Source organism: Chiloscyllium plagiosum, chromosome 5, assembly GCF_004010195.1.
Source record: "Chiloscyllium plagiosum isolate BGI_BamShark_2017 chromosome 5, ASM401019v2, whole genome shotgun sequence".
Taxonomy (NCBI): Eukaryota; Metazoa; Chordata; class Chondrichthyes; order Orectolobiformes; family Hemiscylliidae; genus Chiloscyllium; species Chiloscyllium plagiosum.
Genome location: NC_057714.1, coordinates 118,723,782 through 118,747,160, shown reverse-complemented (window position 1 = coordinate 118,747,160; position 23,379 = coordinate 118,723,782). Strand labels below are relative to the sequence as shown.

The window sequence follows — 23,379 nt, the reverse complement described above, 5'->3', positions numbered from 1 at the left end:
CTGGCTGTCCCTAATCATGCAGTGTCTTTCCAGATACTCATAAATCCTATCCCTCAGTACCCTTTCCATTTCTTTGCCTACCACCGAAGTAAGACTAACTGGCCTGTAATTCCTGGGGTTATCCCTATTCCCTTTTTTGAACAGGGGCATAACATTCGCCACTCTCCAGTCCCCTGGTACCACCCCCCTTGACAGTGAAGACGAAAAGATCATTGCCAACGGCTCTGCAATTTCCTCTCTTGCTTCCCACATAATCCTAGGATATATCCCGTCAGGCCCAGGGGACTTGTCTATCCTCAAGTTTTTCAAAATTCCCAACACATCTTCCTTCCTAACAAGTATCTCTTCTAGCTTACCAGTCCGTTTCACACTCTCCTCTTCAACAACAACAACAACAACAACAACAACAACAAAAACAGTGGCACCATGTTTGCCAACCTCCAGTCTTCCGGCACCTCACCTGTGACTATCGATGATACAAATATCTCAGCAAGAGGCCCAGCAATCATTTCTTTAGCTTTCCACAGAGTTCTAGGGTACACCTGATCAGATTCTGGAATTTATCAACTTTTATGCATTTCAAGACATCCAGCACTTCCTCCTCTGTAATATGGATATTTTTAAAGATGTCACCATCTATTTCCCTACATTCTATATCTTCTATATCCTTCTCCACATAAACACTGGTGCAAAATACTCGTTTAGCATCTCCCCCATCTCCTGAGGTTCCAAACAAAGGCTGCCTTGCTGATCTTTGAGGGGCTCTATTTTCTCCCTAATTACCCTTTTTTCCTTAATATATTTATAAAATCCTTTAGGGTTCTCCTTAACCCTGTTTGTCAAAGCTATGTTATGTCCCCTTTTTGCCCTGTTGATTTCCTTCTTAAGTATACTTCCAATGCAATTATACTCTTCTGAGGATTCACTTGATCTCTGCTGTCTATATGCTTTCTTATTTTTCTTAACCAAAACCCCAATTTCTTTAGTCATCCAGCATTCCCTATACCTACCAGCCTTTCCTTTCACCCTGACAGGAATACAATTTCTCTGGATTCTTGTTATCTATTTCTAAAGGCTTCCCATTTTCTAGCTGTCCCTTTACCTGCGAACATCTGTCCCCAGTCAGCTTTTGAAAGCTCTTGCCTAATCCCGTCAAAATTGGCCTTTCTCCAGTTTAGAACTTCAATTCTTAGTTCTGGTCTATTCTTTTCCATCACTATTTTAAATCTAATAGAATAATGGTCACTGGCCCAAAGTGCACTCCCACTGACTCCTCAGTCACCTGCCCTGAGATCCTTCAGCCCATCAAATCTGTACTGCCAAAGCTACACTAAATCTACACTAGTCCCACTTACAGCTCCAGGTCCATAGTCTTTAATGTTATGATATTTCAAGCTCTCATCCAAGTATTTTTATAGGTTGTGAGGCATTCCAGAATCCCGCCATTTCTGTGTGGGTAAGTTTTTCCTCAAATCGTATGGAAACCTTGTACCCTTCAGGTTAAAATTATTCCTCTTGTTATTTATCTTCAATTAAGGGAAATAGCTTCTCTTTTTCCACCCTGTCCATGCCTCTCTTTATCTTATACACAACTATCAGGATCCCCCTCAACCTTTTCTGCTCCAAAGAAAATAACGCAAACCAGTCTAGTCTCTCTTCATAGCTAACACCTCCATCCCAGACAACATCCTGGTGAATCTCCCCTGCACTCTTTACACTGCAATAACATCCTTCCTATGGTGCCGTAACCAGAACTGCACACGGGACTTCAGCTATGTCCTCCCCAAAATTCTGTACAGCTCCAACATAACTACTCTGCTGTTATAATCTCTGGTATGACTGACAAAGATAAGTGTCCCATTTGTTTTCTTAACTGCCTTAATAATCTGTTCAGTCAACCTTCAGGGATCTTGTTGACAAGCACCCCAAGATCTCCCCTTTCCTCTGATTTTCCTCATGTCCTGCCATGCATTGAGTACTGCCTTGTCTTGTTCCTTTTTCCAAAGAGCAACCCCTCACATTTATCAGGGTTAAATTCTACCTGCCACTGATCTGTCCATCTGGTCAACCTGTTTCTCTTCTCCTGTAATCTTCGGCCTTCTTCCTCACTGTCGACTACCTGGTCAATCTTCACATTATCCAGAACCTGACGTATCATCCATATTCTCTTCTATATTGTTTATGTATATCATGAACAATAAAGGACCCAGCATTGATCCTATTGGTATGTCACTGTGCACGTGGCTCCAGTCACACAAACAATCTTCTACCTGGAGCTTCTGTCTCCTGTCACTAAGCCAACCTGGATCCAACTTACCAAGTTACGCTGGATCCCAAGTACTTTTACCTGCTTTATCCTACAGAACCTTATCAAAGGTTTTACTGAAATCACGAGACAGTAAAGACAATAACCTTACATCATCTCTATCAGTTTCGACTCACCCTCGCTTACTGCTTGGTAAAGACACGGGCCACCTGCAAATGTGAAGAGAAATAAAAAGGACTGATTAATACTATTAACAGCAAATAAAAACTCTAATTTCAAAATGTTCACAACTGATCAAACAACTGTTGCCTGGTTTCGTTCCTCTCCTTATCACAAGTGAACTTATAGAAAGAGGACCCCTAACATCTTTAAATATGTGTTGTAAGACAATCCAGTCAGTTCATGGAATAGGTTGACCCTAGGTACAATGAACAGATGTATGAGGCTGTTGTAAGCAGTAACCCATGCAGCATAAAGTAACAGTTCTCTAACCCGCTCATACAATTTCCCACATAGTAGCTTAGGCATTCGGGGAAAACTTTTGAGTGGAATCGAGATACATTTCAAGAGGGAAGGACAGAGCATGGAATCTGTATTGACAGAGACAATATCTATGAATCCAAGTTGATTAAGGCACATTTTCAGAAATAGAAATAGAAAGTATCAAAAAAAGGATAAGGGAATGTCTGTGAATGCAAGAATCATAGTAAGTCGGTCTGGTCAGCTGCTTGCAAACTACCAGAACAAGAGACCTTGTTGAAATAAGGCAAAGATTGTAAATGTAACATTCCCAGCTACAGGGTTTTCAACAAACATAGGACATTGGGAATAAAAGGGAGAGGATGGCAGTATTGATTATAGAGACAATAAAGCATCAAGTCAGATGATGTAACATAAGGGTCAAAGTCACAGTTTGGATCACACTGAGGGACAATAATGAAGCAACTACATTACCATGCATATACCAAAGCCCACTAAATAATAGGAAGGAAAGTTAGATGAACAAGGTTGCAGGTGAATTACAAAAGAGCAGAAGAATAATAAAATAGTGACAAAGGGAAGCTCCATTATCCCATTATGTTCATAATAACAAATGGAGTTGAGGGAAAGGAATTCCTGAAGTAAATGCAAAAAAAAATTCTTATTCAGTATGCTTCCAGCACCAAGTATGAACACCGCTGATGGAATAGTATTATCTCAATTAGTCACACTTGTTTGCTGTTTCAGACTTTAAAGTTTTCTCTACTGTTGTGTGATATTTTCTATAAGTGAACATAATTTAATTTGATTGTTATCAGTCAGTCTCTGGAGGACACGTCTGAATGGCTGATTAGCTTGGACTATTTATAATTTCTGAGGTATATCGTAAAACAGTGAATCCTTTTGAAAAACCACAGATGAGATTAGAATTTATTCTGAACTGAACTGATTTGCTTTGTTGACTCCTAGCAATTTAATAAATGTGTTATAAGCTTAAATGCTGTATGTGTTTGAATGAAGAATTGGAATTATTTTGGATTGTATGGCCACGAATTTTCGATATTTTTGAAGTGTTGAAGTTAACTGGCCATCCCCACTGCAGAGAAAACTCAAATTATCGCACATCAGTCAGCCTAGCGAGACTGAACAAGGTCCTTAGCTATTACTGGCCTCGGCAATAACACCCAGATCACCAGAAGCTAACAATCAAACATTTCCAACTTCTGGCTCTAAGGGACTACCCCAAAGCTTCCTCCTTGTGGTCACTTCCATGGAGTGGGCCCATGGAATACCGGGAAACCACAGGAGTCAGAGACACAGGCAATTGACAGCTTTCAGACACCAGCCCCTTGCTCCCATCTCTGTTTCTGATTGCCACCAGACTGGAGTCCCCATCAACCCAGGTCGATCTGATTTCTGAGTTGGAATTAAGCATCAGGAATACAGGTAATCAGAAAGGTGATACATTAAGGCCATTAAGTAGCTTTTAGTTGAACACTTAAAGCCTAAACTTGTGGCTTCTTGAGAAGGTTGCTTATAGACCTTCTTGCCCAGAATTTAATGGGTGAGGTGCCAGATGGAGTTTAATCCGGTTCTGCATTTTGGGAGGTCAAGTGCAAGAAGAAAGTATACAGTAAATGGAAGGAGCATTGATATAATATATGGATGGATCCTGAGGTGCAAGTCCATAGCTTCCTGAAAGTGGCAACACAAGTGGATAAGGCAGTAAATAAGGTGTATGGCATGCTTGCCTTCATCAGTTGGGGCACTGAGCATAAAACTTGGCAAGTCATGTCGTAGCTGCAAATACTTTAGTTCAGCCACATTTGGTACTGTGTGCAGTTCTGCCCCCCATACTACAGGAAGGATGGGGAGGCTTTGGAGAGGGTGCAAGAAGGGTTTACCAGGATGTTGCCTGGATTGCAGTGTATTAGCTATAAAGAGAGGTTGGAAAAACTTGGATTGGTCACGCTTGAGCCTCAGAGTCTGAGAGGTGACCTCGTAGAATTGTATTAAATTATGAAAAGCATGGATGGGGTAGCTAGATGGAGTCTTTTTCCCAGGGTGGAAATATCAAATACTAAGAGGCATAGGTTTATGGTGAGAGGGCAAGTTTAAAAATGATATACAAGACAGGTTTTTTTGCACAGAGGCTGGTAGGTGTCTGGAACATGCTGCCAGGGGAGATGGTAGACGCAGATATGATAGTAATGTTTGAGAGCCATTTAGACAGATGAACAGACAGAAAATAGAGGGATACAGACAATATGAAGACAGATGGGATTAGTTCAAAATGGCAGCATGCTCAGCCCACACATGGTAGGCCGAAGGGCCTGTTCTGTTCTGGGCAAAAGTGAGGACTGCAGATGCTGGAAACCAGAGTTTAGATCAGAGTGGTGCTGGAAAAGCACAACAGGTCAGGCAGCATCCGAGGAGCAGGAAAATTGACGTTTCAGGAAAAAGCCTATTCCTGATGAAGGGTTTTTGCCCGAAACGTCGATTTTCCTGCTCCTCGGATGCTGCCTGACCTGCTGTGCTTTTCCAGCACCAGTCTGTTCCTGTTCTGTACTATTGTGTTTCTGTGTGGTAAGGAAGGACTAACTCAGCAGGGCCAACACACCCAATTATTTCTTGCTGCCTCTCTTAACACTTGCAGGGAGGAGGAAATTGTGTTCAAAGTGTCACAAAGCCATAAATAAGATCAGATAATAATAAAACAGCTCCTTAACATTTCACAGAACTGCAAAAGTTTACTCTTGAATTTAATGCAGATTGTCGATTCCTTTGTTTCCCCACTGGCATCTCTGCCACCTATTCTCTTGATCCCAACACTTGGAATCTAATCTCCAGCTCTCTGTTTTTCCAGCTCTGCTTCTCCTTTCAGTTTAGTCCTGTTTTGGCTCAGATCGTCTGATTAAACATCAGGGTGTTGTGTAGGATGGGCCTGTATTGAATGGGCTGAAGGGCTAAAGTTTAATGATGATATTGGACACTGCATGGAAAATAGATTGTCTAGGATATTCGACAGCTGCATGACCTTGAATGAGTCCTGTGAACATTCCTTTTATGGGCTGAAGACAGTACCGCAGCTTGTTTTTGTTTTGTAGCTGTTTCTGTACTGTCTGTTTTGAAACTGTATAAGGGAGAAAGGGCTTTGTTCTGAGATAGAGACTTCACCTTGGACCAGGATTGCAAACAGTGCCAGCATCAAACCCGAGCCTCCAGACCAGCCATCAATCGAGGGGTCCCCAATGGGCAAAAGGACGTGAGACTTGTGGCCTTTTCTCCTTTATTTTTCATTTATTACTCTTATTATTATCATTATTATTACTTACTAAACACCCACATTTAAGCAAATTGCTATTGTTAAGTCTTCCTTTAACTATTGAACCGAATCCAAAAGAACCATTTGGATACACCCTGTGATCCAAAACATGTGTTGAAATAAATTCAGAGGCCAATAAGAATCTAATTTATTGTTGTTAACCAAAGCCTCAGTTGTGATCTTATTGTATGACGTTTTATAACATTTTCTGAATGGTGGAAATCTATGTGATCTGAAGGATAGTTGTTAACTGTGTTGTTCAGAGACACTGGCCGGAATCCTATATCACTGTGAACATTGTGACCTATGGTAGAAAATCTTGCAGCCTCGTGTGAGAAGTCTAGCAAGGCCATTCTCAGGTGCAATGAGCTGCACTTTTCAACAAAGCTCTGAACGTCAAGACAAGATTCTCACTAGGGAGTAGCAAGAGACCTTCCTCAAAAGCAGATGCTGTCATCCAACACTGTTAGCCCCTTTGTACCATTGTAGTACACCTCCAACCGACTTTGTTTTTTCAAATCAACCTGCTTTGGAGCAGGTGGGACTTGAATTCAGGCCTCCTGGATCAGAGATAGAACACTACCGATGTGCCACAATAGTCTTCACTTCCAATCTACTAACTGCAAGCTGTGCGCTTCAGTACTACTTTAGGGTCATTGCCAACTCTCGTTGCAATGCTGTGACAGGAACACCTTCCCATCGGGGCAAGCAGCCACACTGGAGCAGACTTTAGCTCAGGGCTGCTCATTTGCCCACGAAGCCCTCACTCTGTGCTGGCCCTGCCTTGTCTTCCCTTTTAGGGCAGGCACAACACCAAGTAGTTTGTCATCTTTGCCAGTTGTCACCAGCCAAGACAGTGAATGCGTAACTGTCTGTCACAATGCTTGTGTGTTACACCTATACCGTCTGCCAGCAGTCGTGGCATCCACACCACTTGTGCTTCAACCAAACAGTCATGTCTCAGAGAGAAGTGCTCAGTTACATCAAGTGAGATACCCGTCAGTCACAGCATCCTGGCCATAAGTCACACCTAACTGCCAATATCAGTTTAAGGAATCAGACATGGTCAATTGGCCACTTGAAGTGTTTGGAAGCAGGAGGTCAATTCATAGTGTGTGGGTGAAGAGCCAATATCAAACACCCACCACATGTCATGGCTCATTTTGTCCTAATGGGCAGCATGGTGGCTCAGTGGTTAGCACTGCTGTCTCACTGCGCCAGGGACCTGGGTTCGATTCCAACCTCGGTGACTGTCTGAGTGGAGGTTGCACGTTCTCTCTGTGTCTGCGTGGGTTTCCTCTGGGTGCTCCGGTTTCCTCCCACAGTCCAAAGATGTGCAGGTTAGGTTGTTATTAGGCATACTAACACCCATGGTGTTCAGGGATAAGTAGGCTAGGTGCATTAGTTAGAGGCAATCTAGAGTAATCTGTATAGGGGAATGGGTCTGGGTGGGTTACTCTTCAAAGGGTAGGTGTGGACTTGTTGGGCCAAATGGCCTGTTTCCACAGGTTAGGGAATCTAATTCCAATTCTATTATGGGCCATTCTCTCCTGCATTGAGAGAAACAACAGGAATAAATGAAATGAAAGCGAGTAGCATAGCTGTTAGTGCTGATGCAGGAGAGGAAAAGGCAGTGAGGTATCTGGGTGAGTGAGAAGAAAGTGTGGAGGACACGCAGGGTCAGTAGAGTAGGGGGTTATGGTGGGAAGTGCAGAGGATATGCAGGGTCAGTGGTGTGAGTTAGTGAGGGAATATGTTGTAGGCAATACTGAAAGGGGTGGAGCATGGTTGAGAGCTTGATGGGAGGTGAGTGCAGTAGTAGAGAGAGTATGATTGTGAGGAGCAGAATTAAGATGGTGACTTGCCCTGGCAGAGTGGAGAAGATCACTGACCTTCTTTTCCCTCATTGCTGGATGTTTCTCCAAATTACTGATACATCGCTGACCTGGTAGCAATGTCGAAGTGGGCTGGCAGGATCTGCAGTGGTCTCTGCCAATCTGGCAGGGGGTAGTGGGGTGGTGGATGGGAACGGTAGAATGGGAACAGGTCAGCAGCACTCTTTCTAGCAGGATCTCCAGGAATCTGGCCACAAATCGGTGTGCCAATTACACGTCTCTGCCAGCCATCACAATCTCAGGAGGGTAGTCTGGGACTACACTTGTCTGGTTGCTGAAAGGTCTTTTGCAAATAATTTGCATTTGACCATGGGTTGTGGGCATCACTGACTGGGCTAGCATTTAATGCCCAATCATATTCAAGTGGGTTAGGAAATACATGTAGGCCAGACCAGGTAAGGATGGTAGATTTTCCAAGCCTCAAGAACATTAGCTAGCTCTTAACGGCAGATACTTTATTAAATTCAAATCTATCACAGTGGGATTTGAATGCATGCCTGCAATAATTTTAGTGAAGTCAGCCAGGTGAACCTCATGGAATGTGAGTTCCCCGATTGGGGCTGTTAATCTGGTCCAATCAGGGAGCCCAGGCTGACAGATATAAACAGGAGTGTCAGAGGTTCTGTTCACTCTGAGATCCTGCTCTGAGGGAGCTGGGTCAGTGTAAAGGATTCTCCATGTGTAAATACAGGGTGGCAATGAAAGGATACTGGTCCCTGTGGAGTTATTTCAGTGGCAATAAGAACAATTCATATTCATTAAGAAATTCCCTCGCATCTTTGAGTTGGGATAAGCATATCTGACATCATGCTGTTACTTGAGAATCTTGACTCTTCGACCATACCATCGAAGACTGGGTCCAGTACGTGGAAAGAATGCATTGTGTTTTACAGGCAAATAATTTTGAGGGGGCACGATGGATCAGTGGTTAGCATTGTTGCCTCACAGCATCAGGGACCCAAATTCAATCCCAGCCTGAGGTGACTGTCTGTGTGGAGTTTGCATATTCTCCCAATGTCTGCGCGGGTTTCCTCCCTCAGTCCAAAGATGTGCAGGTCAAATGAACTGGCCATGCTAAATTGTCCATGGTGTTCAGGGATGTGTAGTTTAGGTGGATTAGTCCAGGGAAATGTAAAGTAATAAAATAGGGGGGTGCATCTGGGTGGGATACTTTTCAAAGAGTCAGTGTGGATCTTTTGGGCCAAATGGCCTGTTTCCACACTGTATGAATTCTATGAAATCTATGACATTGGGGCAAATAAAAAGTAACAAATAATTCTCCCGATAGGTTGGGAACCCACAACCTTTTCAGTTGTTAGTAGCTTAGCTTTCCCTGAGGCACTAGAAAACAAAGTGTTGATAGATTTAGTTAAGGAATATTACAACCCCAAGCCTCCTTTAATTCTGAATTGCTATTGTTTTACTCAGTAATTTGAGAATTCGGGTAATCTGTATCAGGATTTTTAAGATGACTGGCGCAGGCATATGACTTTGATTTAATCTGTAATGAGATGCTGAAAGGCCATTTAGTATGTGGGATTAATGATGTAACCATGCAAAAGCACCTACTAGCTGAAGCCCAACTGGACTTCAAACAGACACCAGAACTGGCTTTAATCATCTGAAAACGGGGCAAGTGCAACAAATGAGTTACAGGACATATGAATTTGTGCGGCAGATCCATGACAACACCACCAGTGCAAGTTCGTCTCCAAGCCACTCACCATCCTGACTTCGAAATATGTCACCATTCCTAAAACCTGCTCCTTAATGGGATTGTGAGATTACCTACAGTAATTGCAGCAGTTCACGAAGGCAACTCATCACCACTGTCTCAATGGAATGATGTGGAGGTGCCAGTGTTGGATTGGGTTGAACACGGTCAAAATCACGCAACACCACGACAGACACACACACACATGCACGTAAGTCTATGGGGTGAATTTGCATTTGAGGATTGGCATTTTCAAATACATTCTATTTTTAAGCACACAATTTGTAGACAGTCAATGTGGCATTTCCTATTTTAGGCCTCACACCTAAAATGCATTGTCTGACCTGACATGTCACCTCTTCTGTACTGATAAAACCTTAAGTTATCCCAGGGCAGTGACCTGAAAGAAATTCTGAGATTTGCATATTAATCAATCAAAACTCCATTCTAACCGATGAAAGATTGAACAGCCATCTTAGTTTTTGCATCAGTTATTTGACCCTTTGATCTTTCACTTATAGATTCTGTGTCTGATATCCCCTCTCTCACATGCACCTGAAGGTGGAGCAAGTTTCTGAGAGCTTATGCTTTCAAACAAATCCATTGGGTTATAACCTGGTGTCATGTGATTACTGACCTTCTCAAAGGAAGCTAGAGAAGGGCAACAAAATGCTGGCTCAGCCAGCAACACCCATGACCCATGAATTAATATTTTAAAAACTATCCATTTAAAGGGACCTTTCTAGCACTGCACATGCCAATTATAATTTTAAGTGTATCAAAGTACCACAACTTCAATGAACAAAGAGATTCTATTAATTCTTAGCAGAAAGCTAACAACAGCAATGGCAACATTATCTAATAAAAGCAGATGTAAGTTCAAGTCTCTCATTTCCCTCTACACTCTCAAACATTATTGAGCTTTCAAGAATTCTGGATGTCGGATTGCTCACTGAGCTGGAAGGTTCATTTTCAGACATTTTGTTACCATACTAGGTAACATCTTCAGTGAGCCTCCAGACGAAGCACTGCAGATGTTTCCTGATTTTTATTCATATGTTTGGGTTTCTTTAGGTTGGTGATGTCATTTCTTGTTTGTTTTCTTTTTCTCAGGGAGTGGTAAATGGGGTCCAAGTCAATGTGTTTGTTGATGGAGTTCCGATTGGAATGCCATGCTTCTAGGAATTCTCGTGCGTGTCTCTGTTTGGCTTGTCCTAGGATGGATGTGTTGTCCCAGTCGAAGTGGTGTTCTTCCTTATCTGTATGTAAGGATACTAGTAAGAGAGGGTCATGTCATTTTGGGGCTAGTTGGTGTTCATGTATCCTGGTGGATGGTTTTCTGCCTGTTTGTCCAATGTAGTGTTTGTTAAAGTCCTTGCATGGCATTTTGTAAATGACATTAGTTTTGCTCATTGTCTGTATAGGGTCTTTCAAGTTAATTAGCTGCTGTTTTAGTGTGTTGGTGGGTTTGTGGGTTACCATGATGCCAAGGGGTCTGAGTAGTCTGGCAGTCATTTCCGTGATGTCTTTGATGTAGTGGAGAGTGACTAGGGTTTCTGGACACGTTTTGTCTGCTTGTTTGGATTTGTTGCTGAGAAATCTGTGGACTGTGTTCATTGGGTACCCATTGTTTTTGAATACACGGTATCGGTGTTTTTCCTCTCCTCTGCGTAGTTACTCTATGCTGCAGTATGTGGTGGCTCATTGAAATAATGTTCTGATGCAGTTTCATTTGTGGATGTTGGGTGATTGCTTCTGTAGTTCAATATTTGGTCCAAATGTGTTGTTTTCCTGTAGACACTGGTTTGAAGTTGCCCATTGGCTGTTCGCTCTACTGTGACATCTAGGAATGGCAGTTTGTTGTTGTTTTCCTCCTCTTTAGTGAATTTTATGCCAGTAAGAGTATTATAGATGGTCTTGAAGGTTTCTTCTAATTTGTTTAGTGATGACAAAGGTATCATCTATGTAGCAGAGCCAAAGTTTGGGTTGGATGGTTAGCAGAGCTGTTTGTTCGAGTCTCTGCATTACTGTCGCTGCAGGACAGCAGAGTCTCTGCATTACTGGACAAGCAGACAAAACACGTCCAGAAACCCTAGCCACTCTCCCCTACATCAAAGACATCTCAGAAATGACTGCCAGACTACTCAGACCCCTTGGCATCATGGTAGCCCACAAACCCACCAACACACTAAAACAGCAGCTAATGAACTTGAAAGACCCTATACAGACAATGAGCAAAGCTAACATTTAACAAAATGCAAGGACTGTAACAATCCTGTTACATTGAGCAAACAGGCAGAAAACTGGCCACCAGGATACATGAACACCAACTAGCCACAAAAAGACATAAACCTCTCTCACTAGTATCCTCACATATGGATGAGGAAGGACACCGCTTCAACTGGGACAATACGTCCATCCTAGGACGAGTCAAGCAAGGACACACACGACAATTCCTAGAAGCATGGCATTCCAACTGAAACTCTATCAACAAACACACCGAGTTAGACCCCATCTACCACCCCCTGACAAAAGGAACAGAAAGTGACTACACCACAGGAAATAACATCACCACAGGAAATGACATCACCAACCCAAAGAAACCCAAACATATAAATAGAAAGCATAAATTTTCAGCATTGCTTCACATGAGGTCCACTGATGATGTTACCTAGTAGGGTAATGAAACGTCTGGAAATGAACCTTTTAGCTCAGTGAGCAAACCTACATCCAAAACCTCAACCTGAGCTACAAATCTTCTCAAAACTCATGAGGTAACATCTTCAGTGAGTTTCCAGATGAAACACTGCTGATGATTCCTGATTTCCATTCCAAAATTTCATTCCAAAAATCTTTCTCCACATCATGGCTCCTTAAACAATACTGTCATTTTTTTTTTCCTTTCCTTCCCTATACTTCCTTCCTTACCTTTCCTGAACAACTTGTTTCCCGAATTATTTAATTCTCAGTCCTGACCTTCCTTAACACCAAAGCATCACATTTTCATGTGTCCACCAGTGCTTCCAGTTTACCAACATTATTTAGCATACTCCACGTATTGACTTTATGCACTGTGGTATAGACATTATTGCATTCCGCATTACTCTAACCCTACATAATAAATTATTATTTATTCCTGCGGCACTTTCTCACTTTTCCAAATCTCTTTGCCACAAACAATGATTTTGCTTGAGGATGGCTGATAAAAGCTAGTTTGTTGCAAATGCCATCTTAGCTCAGCAATAGAATTCTTCTTCTGGAGTTTGAAAAGTATGGATTTAAAGCCTCTGCAGTAGAGGGAGGCTGGACCATTGGAAAGCAGTCTCTACAAGGAAACGATAAACCAAGGTCTTGCTTGTCTATTCACATTGACTTAGAAGAAGATATCATGATGCTTCTTCTTTAAAGACAACAGAGTTTGCTTGGGGTCCCAACCAAAACTTAATGCCTTTGAAACAAACCAATTGATCATCTGTCTCTTTTTATTTGTGAAGTCTGTGTGTTCAAATTTGGCTTTTCGTCATAAAGTTTGTGGAGTTGAGACTGAGATGAGATCAGCCATAATTGTAATAAATTCTGGAGCAGGCTTGACGGCCTGAATTGCCTTCTCCTACCCCTGGTTCTTGTAAAATAAGTGACGTCACATTATTAGCTGTAGGGAGTTTCAGGACAATCTGAAAGGTGGTACATAAGTCAGGGCAAGTCATTTCACACTTAATATTCCTATTCCCTTTTTTCATTTTTATTTATTTAATCCACTAACAAATATTGTTTATCTGTAACATCACAGCCGCTCACTCCTCATTTTTTTCTGCTTTTACTCCATTTCTTTTGCCAATCTCAAAGTCGTAAAAATATTTAACTGACTCAACATTGACTCAGGGTGAACAAGTATGATTTCCACCATTCTTTGAGAAAAAGTGACTTCTGATTTCACTGTTAATATGGTCACATTTAATTGTTCTGGATTCCTCAGCAAGTGGAAAGAATTTCTCTTCTGCAAGTCCAATACTGAATTTCATTTTTAACTATTCAATCAAAGGTTGTGCTCACTGCTGGCTTGGCTGACATCCATTGCCCATCCAACGTGAATTAAGATTCATCTGCATTGCTGTGGATCACATGTAGAACAGGCCAGATAAAGATGGCAGATTTCCTTCCCTGAACGGTTTTAGTAACCAACAATTTTCCAATAATCAACAATGATTTCTTGCTCATCATTAATTTCAGATTTGTTTCCACTGAATTCAAATTCCACCAGCTACTGTGACTTGGAGGTGCTGGTGTTGGACTGGGGTGGACAAAGTTAAAAATCACACAAAACCAGGTTATAGTCCAACAGGTTTATTTGGAAGCACACTAGCTTTCACCCTTCTTCAGGTGGTGAAGGAGCGGCGCTCCGAAAGCTGGTGCTTCTAAATAAACCTGTTGGACTATAACCGAGTGTCGTGTGATTTTTAACTATCTACTGTGGCAAGAATCCAGTGCGAGCCACTGAATTAATAGTCCAACTTTCGCCTCCGCGTGATATCAAGCATTTCAAACATCCCAGTTAGATCAATTCTAAACCTCTTTTTCCTCAATTAAAGTCCTTAGTTTCATGTGGAGAAGTGTGATATCAACAGATCCAAATATTTTATTTTTAGTAAAATAGGAATCAAGGGATTTGATATGCAGACACACAAGTCACTAAACAGTGACTTACAGGCACAACAAGAAATCAAGCTAGCTAATAGGAAGTTGTCTTTCAACTCAAGAAGTTTGGAATTCAAAAGTGTTGAATCCTGTGCTACAATTGCATGTGGCTTGGTTAGACGTCAGACTGTGCACTGTATTTGATTTTACGTAACATGGTTCAAAGTACATTTCAAAGGTGAAGTACTTAAATGGTGAGGAAAGGCCACATAAATTTGACTTCTTTCCTTCAGGGCAGTTTATTTTGGCTAACCCTACTAATTCATCCCTAGGTTTCTTGAAAGTTGATGTCTGAAGAGAACCAGAAGAAAAAACAACGACAAAAAGAAGAGGAATCACACATAAGTCCAGTAACTGCAGAATGTCATCATTTAATGGGTATAACATTGCTGATGGTACAGAAACCCTAAGGGTAACAATTTATTTTCAAGGTCATCCTCAGGACTACCTCACAAAAGGCCGCTCACCACTGAACCTAGAAAATAAGAGAAGACAAACATATTAACAACACGGGTCAAGACTTGACTGCACCCTCTTCCCATCCATACGCACACACGCACAAATTTAAATCTCAGGAGGCTCAGAATAATACCCACAACCGTTCCGGAATTCAGAAGGTTTCCACTGCTGTGTGGTGATTTTTATCAATTGTGCAGAGATATAAATGCTTTAATCACAATCTGGACATGGGGCTTGCCTCCGAGGAGCAGGTTTATCAGCAAGTTTACAGACAGCATTGTAGTGCCATTCAACTCCCTACTCCGTCATTGTCAAACCATAGTTAAATACTGTGAAGCTGCCCAACCTTGGCTGGATTATTGAGACAGAGCTGAAAATGTGTTGCTGGAAAAGCGCAGCAGGTCAGGCAGCATCCAGGGAACAGGAGAATCGACGTTTCGGGCATAAGCCCTTCTTCAGGAATGAAGAAGGGCTTATGCCCGAAACGTCGATTCTCCTGTTCCTTGGATGCTGCCTGACCTGCTGCGCTTTTCCAGCAACACATTTTCAGCTCTGATCTCCAGCATCTGCAGCCCTCACTTTCTCCTCCTGGATTATTGAGACAACCTTGTGTGCCCTTGGAGTTATATGCTACTCCTCTCAGAAGTTCATTCCACAGCAAAGTTTCGTTTTAATGGTACTTTAAATGCCGTTTACAGTCTATCAACAAGGATAATCAGTAGTAATAAGTTAATAGTTAAACTTTTTCAGGTAAAAATATTATTTACCTGTTCTACTGAAGTCTTGTCAAGTAAAAACATGATTCTCATCATGTAGTCTGGCTCTTCTCCTCCGATGCTGGAAAACAGGTTACGATTTCAAGATAAAACGTTTTTTTCTAAATACTGCCAAGGGTATTGTTGCAAGGTGTCCTTGCTTTTTCACTTTCTGTACTGTGCTGGAATATGGACCGTGGTGTCATCCTCTGGATCCTCATTTTTCTTAATCTATGAGTGCAGAGCGCGGGCTTGATTGTACAGATTATACAAATAGCATAGCTGGATAGAATGCAGTTCCAAGTTTATGAAATAGTTTTCAGTATTTATTTCCTTTGCACAGAGAGTTGTGGGGACGTGTCATTCCAGTGCTGGAAATTACATCAACTTTCAAGATCATATTAGATCAGTGTATGAATGGAAAGAGTTTGGGTATGGAATGGGTGAATATGATTAGTACTAATTGCTGACATGGACTGTTCGCATATTGTAACTTCTATATAGAGCTCCTATTAATGAATGATAGTTAATAAGAAAATCACAATAGCTGTAATAGACATAAAACATTTACAAGTAGCTGAGCATTTGTAACACAAGGAGCACACAATCTGTAACCATGTTAGTATGGAATCAGGAGGATTAAAACCAACTGGCTGAAATGAAATCATACTATGTTACTGCCATGGAATTAAGTGCAGTGCACTTAAGTGATATTAAGTGCAGTGTCAAACATACTTTACAAAATATATGCATAATCACAGAAAAACAATGTGTACCAGCAGTTTGCCTGTTTTAGCCAGTTCTAGAACTAAACAATTATTTCTTCAGTCTTTGAGTAAGCACCATATTTCTGTCAGCTAATATAGCCATGATTGTCAACAAAATATTGCCAAAGATTGAGTATAAGCTTTTTTAAAAATAAAGAATATAATAGCCTGCACAGTCCCTAACTTATGGTTCACCTGGACTGCAGAATAACTTAAGCAGAAATGTCTACAGGCTGAACATAGTGGCTTAGTATCCAAGATCAACGAAATTACAGTCAACTTTTATAAGTTGTCCAGCACAAGGTCATAATGTTGACATCGATCTGTCACTCTTTAATTCCATTGTCATTCATCAATTAAGAATAATCGATTAAAAGGATCAATACTATTGCTATTTTACAAATGCGCTGTTACTGAGGGCTCAGTGTGACAGTCTCTCAACGATTTATGAGTCAGTGCTCAGCCTTGGCTTGTGCTGTGACCTTAAGAGTGGTGAGTGTAGAGTAGAAAGTGCATTTGCCGATACATTCATCATTATGAATTATGTAGAGGCAAGAGAGCTATCTACTCCACGTTCACCGCGTTTAAGGCGACAGTACGGGCTAAGGCTGAGAGGACAGAGAGGTAAAATATTAGCTGTACTAACCACCAGAGGCCGATGGTGCCCCTGGGAATGGGCAGGTTCCATCTGGAGTGGTATTGGAATCACAAGGGGCGTTGCTGCTCGGAGTGGACCTTGATTGATCTCCTCCTCTTGATGGCTGATTCCGGTTGGTGTCAGATTTGTCGTTATTGTCCATAATCCTCCTCCTCCCCTGTTCACTTGCCACTGAGCTGCCCTCACTTGGGGTAAACCCAACTTTTCCCCTAGCCACGTCAAGCTGAGAGCTCTGTGACGTTCCCTCAGGGACACTGTGATACAATAATTAAACGGCTCTGCGCTCACCGCTTTCATATTTTTGTGTTGATTTCCCCCACCCACCCCCACCCTCTCTCTCTGTGAACAGCCTCAAGTGAAAGGCTATTTGCAGAGGCTACAGAGCGAGACTTTGCCCCCGCTTTTGAGCCAGGGGGCTCGGGCGCTTTCAAACAAACGGAGCCTTAAAGCAGAAAATCCTACTCAAAAACTTTGCAAGTGCTGCTCAGATGCTAACACATTCACACAGGATTTTGAAGCACTGCACTAGGGCGTCAAGCTCAGTGTGTTCTTCTCCCCCCCCCCCCCAAACATTTAATGCTCATCAAAAAGTATCACCCTTTCTAAATTACAGCAGATAAAGGCTTCCACACTGACTCTGGGGAATTCACTCAGGAAATTGGATGTTTTTTGTCCTAACTCAACCTGTCCAGACACACCTCTGGAAACTTTCGACTGGAGCCTGGGCCTTTTGGCCCAGGGGTAGGGACACTGCCACTGCACTAAAAGAGGCCTCCCCGCAGCATGGACTTAAGTACAAACAATCTCTGCAAACTAATCTGGGCTGACCTGAACACTTCATATTCCTGCCTGACTCATTTCACCCAATACTTAGCAACAATCCATCCATTTCTGCCTTCAAAAAAAAGTTCAGTGACTCCGTTTCCACCACCTTTTGAGTGACTCCTGACCCCGAGAGAAAAACAATTCTCCTTATCTCTAACATAAATAGGTGCCACCTTATTTTGAAAATAGTGATCCCTGGTTCTCGAATCTTCAGCACAAAAAGTAATATCCTCTCCATTCGCACCTTCAATCCACTTCAGGATTTCATATGTTTCAATTAGGTCACCCCTTCTAAATTACAGCAGATAAAACCTGACCTGTCCAATCTTTCCTTATAAGTCAGCCCAGCCATTCCTGATATTACTCTAGTGAACTTCGGAACCTCTCAGTTGTCATGGTAGATAACATTATAATATTCCTAAGTTACTAAATGTTCAAGAGGCAAAGAGTAAGGAGGCAATAAATACAACAACTATCATTGCAGAAAAAAAACTAGGAAAACTAATGGGACTCAAGACTGATGGAGCTCACATTCCTGAGGAAGGGCTTATACCCAAAATGCTGATTCTCCTGCTTCTCAGATGCTGCCTAACCTGCTGTGTTTTTCCAGCGCCACACTTTTCCACTCTGATCTCCAGCATCTGCAGTCCTCACTTTCTCCTTTTGGAATGTATCTTAGGATATTAAAAGACCCAGCAAGATGCACTGGTAGTCATTCTCCAAGAATCCTTAGGTTCTCGAAAATTCCCAAATGATTTAAAAACTTTCAAGTAACACCCTGATTCAAAACAGGAAAGGAGACAAAAAAAAAGTCCAGGTAACTATAGGCCAGTTATCTTAACATCTGTGTCGTTGGGAAAATATTAGTCTGATATCAAGGATGCATGATCAAAACAGTTATAAATACATAATACGATCAAGTAGAGTCAGAATGGCTTCATAAAGGGGAATCATGCCTGACAAATTTAGTAGAATTCTCTGAAGTGGTAACAAGCAGGATAGATAAAGGCAAAATAGTGAATGTAATATATTTGGATTTCTAAAAAGGGATCAATAAGATGCCACATGTACGATACTTAATAAGAGCCCTTGGTGTTGGGGGTAGTATATTACTGTAGATCGAGGATTGACTATGAATAGATGACATTAGACGAAGCAATCAGTCTCAGGTTGGCAACTTGTGGCTAGCTAGGGACACAATCATTTACAATATATATTAATGATAGATTCATCAGTTCTTCAAATGACACAAAATTACGTGGGAAGGCAATTGGTGAGGATGATACAAAGGATCTGCAGAGGGATATGGATAGGTTGAGTGGGTAAAAACATGGCCGTTAGAATATCATTGTGGAAAATGTCAGATTGTGCACTTTGACAGTTATAGAGCTACTGAATATTATTTAGATGGAGTAAGAGTGCAGAAAGTTGCTGCATAGATGGATTGGGAGTCTTTGTCCATGATTCGTTAAAAGCTAGCTTCCAAGTTGAGAGGTGATAAGAAAGGCAATGGAATGTTGGCCTTTATTTCAAATGAAATGGAGTATAAAAAATAGAAGTTATGCTAAAACTATACAAGGACTTGTCAGACCACACTTAGAATATTTTAAATAGTATTGTCCCTTATCTGAGAAAATATATCCTGGCATTGGAGGCACTCCAGAGAAGGTTCACGAGCTTGTCTCTGGGTATAGAGGGCTTTCTGAATGAGGAAATATTAAGTTGTTGAGGCTTGTATTCCTTACAGTTTAGAAGAATGAGAGACAACGTGATTGAAACCTATAACATTCTTAAGGGTGTTGAGAGGATAGGTGCTGAGAGGTTCCTTGCCCTTGTGGGAGAGATGAGAAGCAGAAGGCGTAATTGCAGAGCTATCGGTTAAGACAAAGGTGAGGATGAATTTCTTCCCTCACAGGGTAGTGAATCTGTGGAATGTTTAATCACGAAGGGCTTTGGATGCTATAGAGACTGGTTCATTAAGTATACTCAAGGCTCAGCTAGACAAATTTTTAAACAGTAAAGGAATCAAGGCAAGAAAGGGGAATTCAGGATTACCTGTCCAGGGACGATCTCATTGAATAGTGCGGCAAACCTGATTGGTCAAATAATCTACTTCTGCTGTCACTGAATAAGTGGACAAAAATCTGCCAGCTGCAGTGTAATGTGGAAAAAGTTGTTCACTTTGGCAGGAATAACAAGAAAGTAGGGCACTACTTCATCAGAGAATGATTGTGGAATTTCAAGATGCAAAGGGGTCTAAGTATTCTGATGAATGAGTCAAAAGATATTTGTATGCAGGTACAGTGCATAATCAAGGTTAATGGGATGTTTATTATGAGAGGAATTGAAAATGAAAGGAAAGATGTTTTGCTTCTGTTGAACAGGACATTGGTGAGACCACATCTTGAATAGTTTTCATTTAATTTATGTAAAGATGTAAACATATTGAAGGTGGTTCAGCAGAGGTTTACTAAATTGATACCGAGTATGAGTGGTTATCATCCGAGAATAGGTTAAACAGCCTGGGCATGTTTCCACTGGAATTTAAATTGTGAGGGGTGACTTTATTGAACTAAATAAGATCCTCAAAATGTCTTGCTAAAGTGGATGTGGAACATATTTCTTATGTTTGTAAGTTCTGTATTACTGATTCTTTCAAGGGATGTTGGCGTGATTGGCTAGACTAGCAGTTGCTGAAAATGTGTTGCTGGAAAAGCGCAGCAGGTCAGGCAGCATCCAGGGAACAGGAGAATCGACGTTCCGGGCATAAGCCCTTCTTCAGGACTAGCAGTTACCTCCCATCTCGAATAGTCCTTGAGATATTGATGGTGAGCTGCCTTCATGAGCAGCTGCAGTCTTTGTGGTGCTCTTCCCAAGACACAAGAAACGACAGAGAGTTGTAAACACAGCCCAGTCCATCGCGCAAACCACCCTTCCATCCATTGACTCCATCTAATACTTCCCACTGTCTCAGGAAAGCAACCAACATAATCAAAAACCCCTCCCATCCGGTTATACACTCTTCCACCCTCTTCCGTCAGGCAGAAGTTATAAAGATTTGAATATAGGTACGAATAAATTTAAGAACAGCTTCTCCCCTGCTGTTATCAAACTTTTGAACGGACCTCTCAAATGTTAATTCTGCTCTCTCTCTGCACTTTCTCTCCAGCTGTAACACCGTATTCTGCACTCTGTTCTGCTACCCTGATGCACTTTGTATAGTAAGATCTGCCTATGTAGCATGCAAAACAACACTTTTCACTGTATTTCAGTAAATGACAACAATTAATCAATCAATTATTTAATCATTGGTGAAACAGCTGAAGCTGGCTGAGCCTCGGACACTATGCTGAGGAACTACTGTCCTGGAACTGAGATGATTAAATTCCCACAAGACACCCATTTACGTTATGCTAGGAATGCACACAATGCTGCAGGAAAAGTCATATCAAAGCTTTATACAAATGCAAAAAGGCAGAGTCATACAGCGTGGAAACAGACCCTTCGGTCCAAGCTGACCATGTTCCCAAACCAGGCGCAAGTGAGGAATGCAAATACTAGGGATCAGAATCTAGATCAGAGTGGTGCTGGAAAGCACAGTAGGACAGGCAGCATCTGAGGAGCAGGAAAATCGACATTTCAGGCAAAAGCCCTTCATCAGGAATGAGATGAAGGGATTTTGCCCGAAACATCGATTTTCCTGCTCCTCAGATGCTGCCTGACCTGCTGTGCTTTTCCAGCACCACTCTGATCTAGACATGTTCCCAAACCAAACTAGTCCCACTTGTCAACATTTGGCCCATATCCTTCCAAATCTTTCTTATTCCTGCACTTATCCAAATGTCTTTTAAAAGTTGGAATTGTACTTGCATCTGCCACTTCCCCTGGCAGATCTTTCCACATGTGTAAAAAAGTTGCCTCTCAGGTCCTTTTTAAATCTTTCTCCTCTTACTTAAAAATATGCCCCCTAGTTTTGAATTCCCCCACTCTTGCTATTCACTTTATCTATGACCCTTATGATCTTAACCTCTATGTCACCCCTCAACCTCCTATACTCCACTGCAAAAAATCCCAGCCCATCCAGTCTAACTTTACAACTCAAACCCTCCATTTCTGGCAACATTCGGGTATATCTTTTCTGAACTCATTCCAATTTAATAATATTCTTCCTATAGCAGAGTGACTAGAACTGTAACTACAACCTTGTATTCCTCACTCTATCTAAACACCCTATGCCCTTGTTTGCTCAGATCAGTCTGTACTACATACAAAACAATACTTCTCACTGTACTTAGGTACATGTGACAACAATAAAGCAAATCAAATCAAATCAAATGCTCCATAGTTCTTCAGAACAGGCCTCACCAACATCCTGGAGAAAGTAAGGACCTGCAGATACTGAAGAGTCGGAGTCAAAAAGGGTGGCGCTGGAAAAGCACAGCAGATCAGGCAGCATCTGAGGAATAGGAGAGCCGACATGTCGGGCATAAGCCCTTCATCAGGAATGTGATATCACCAACATCCTGTATAACCTCAACATCTTTACTTCTCTACACAAATCCTCCGAAATGTCATATGATTCGGCTTTCTAATTGTTTCTCGTGGTAAGGGCTCCATTAGCTTTACACCACATTGCCTTGCAAGTGCAGCATGTTAACTCTGAGTTGTATCACATCCAGAAGGGTTTCCAGGCTCTGATTTGTGACTATGCTTAATGTACCAAATAGGTTAACACTCGACTTCTAAACAACATGCACAATACGTTCATTCTGCCACAGTGCACTGTCCAATGTACATTTAAGATATCACAACAAAGCAGTGGATGCTATCTGCTGAGCACTTGGTTCAGGGATCCATTGAACAACACATACTTCAAACAAATCGTAACAGCACATGAAATGAAATCAGGCAGAATGTTAGGACAATTAGACAATGTTTTTGATGCCTGTACTTCTCTGGAAGAGCTCTGACATACTCAGCAGAGGTCAGGTCAAGATTTGTGCTGCTATGCTGTATTAGAACATAGAACAATACAGCACAGAACAGGCCCTTCGGCCCACGATGTTGTGCCGAACATTTGTCCTAGCTTAAGCACCCATCCATGTACCTATCCAATTGCCGCTTAAAGGTCACCAAAGATTCTGACTCTGCCACTCCCACAGGCAGCGTATTCCATGCCTCCACCACTCTCTGGGTAAAGAACCCACCCCTGACATCTCCCCTATACCTTCCACCCTTCACCTTAAATTTATGTCCCCTTGTAACACTCTGTTGTACCCGGGGAAAAAGTTTCTGACTGTCTACTCTATCTATTCCTCTGATCATCTTATAAACCTCTATTAAGTCACCCCTCATCCTTCGCCGTTCCAATGAGAAAAGGCCTAGCACTCTCAACCTATCCTCGTACGACCTATTCTCCATTCCAGGCAACATCCTGGTAAATCTTCTCTGCACCCTCTCCAAAGCTTCCACATCTTTCCTAAAGTGAGGCGACCAGAACTGCACACAGTACTCCAAATGTGGCCTAACCAAAGTCCTGT

General features: G+C 41.8%; 1 long non-coding RNA gene across 1 annotated transcript; it reads right to left on the bottom strand.

Annotated features, from left to right (window-relative positions):
* Window positions 1–14,781: 14,781 nt before the first annotated feature.
* LOC122550369 lies at window positions 14,782–17,314 on the bottom strand. The gene is made up of 3 exons (XR_006311828.1): window positions 17,003–17,314; window positions 15,602–15,671; window positions 14,782–14,850 (listed from the first exon to the last, which is right to left on the bottom strand). It is a non-coding gene; the product is annotated as an uncharacterized LOC122550369 (long non-coding RNA).
* Window positions 17,315–23,379: the final 6,065 nt, after the last annotated feature.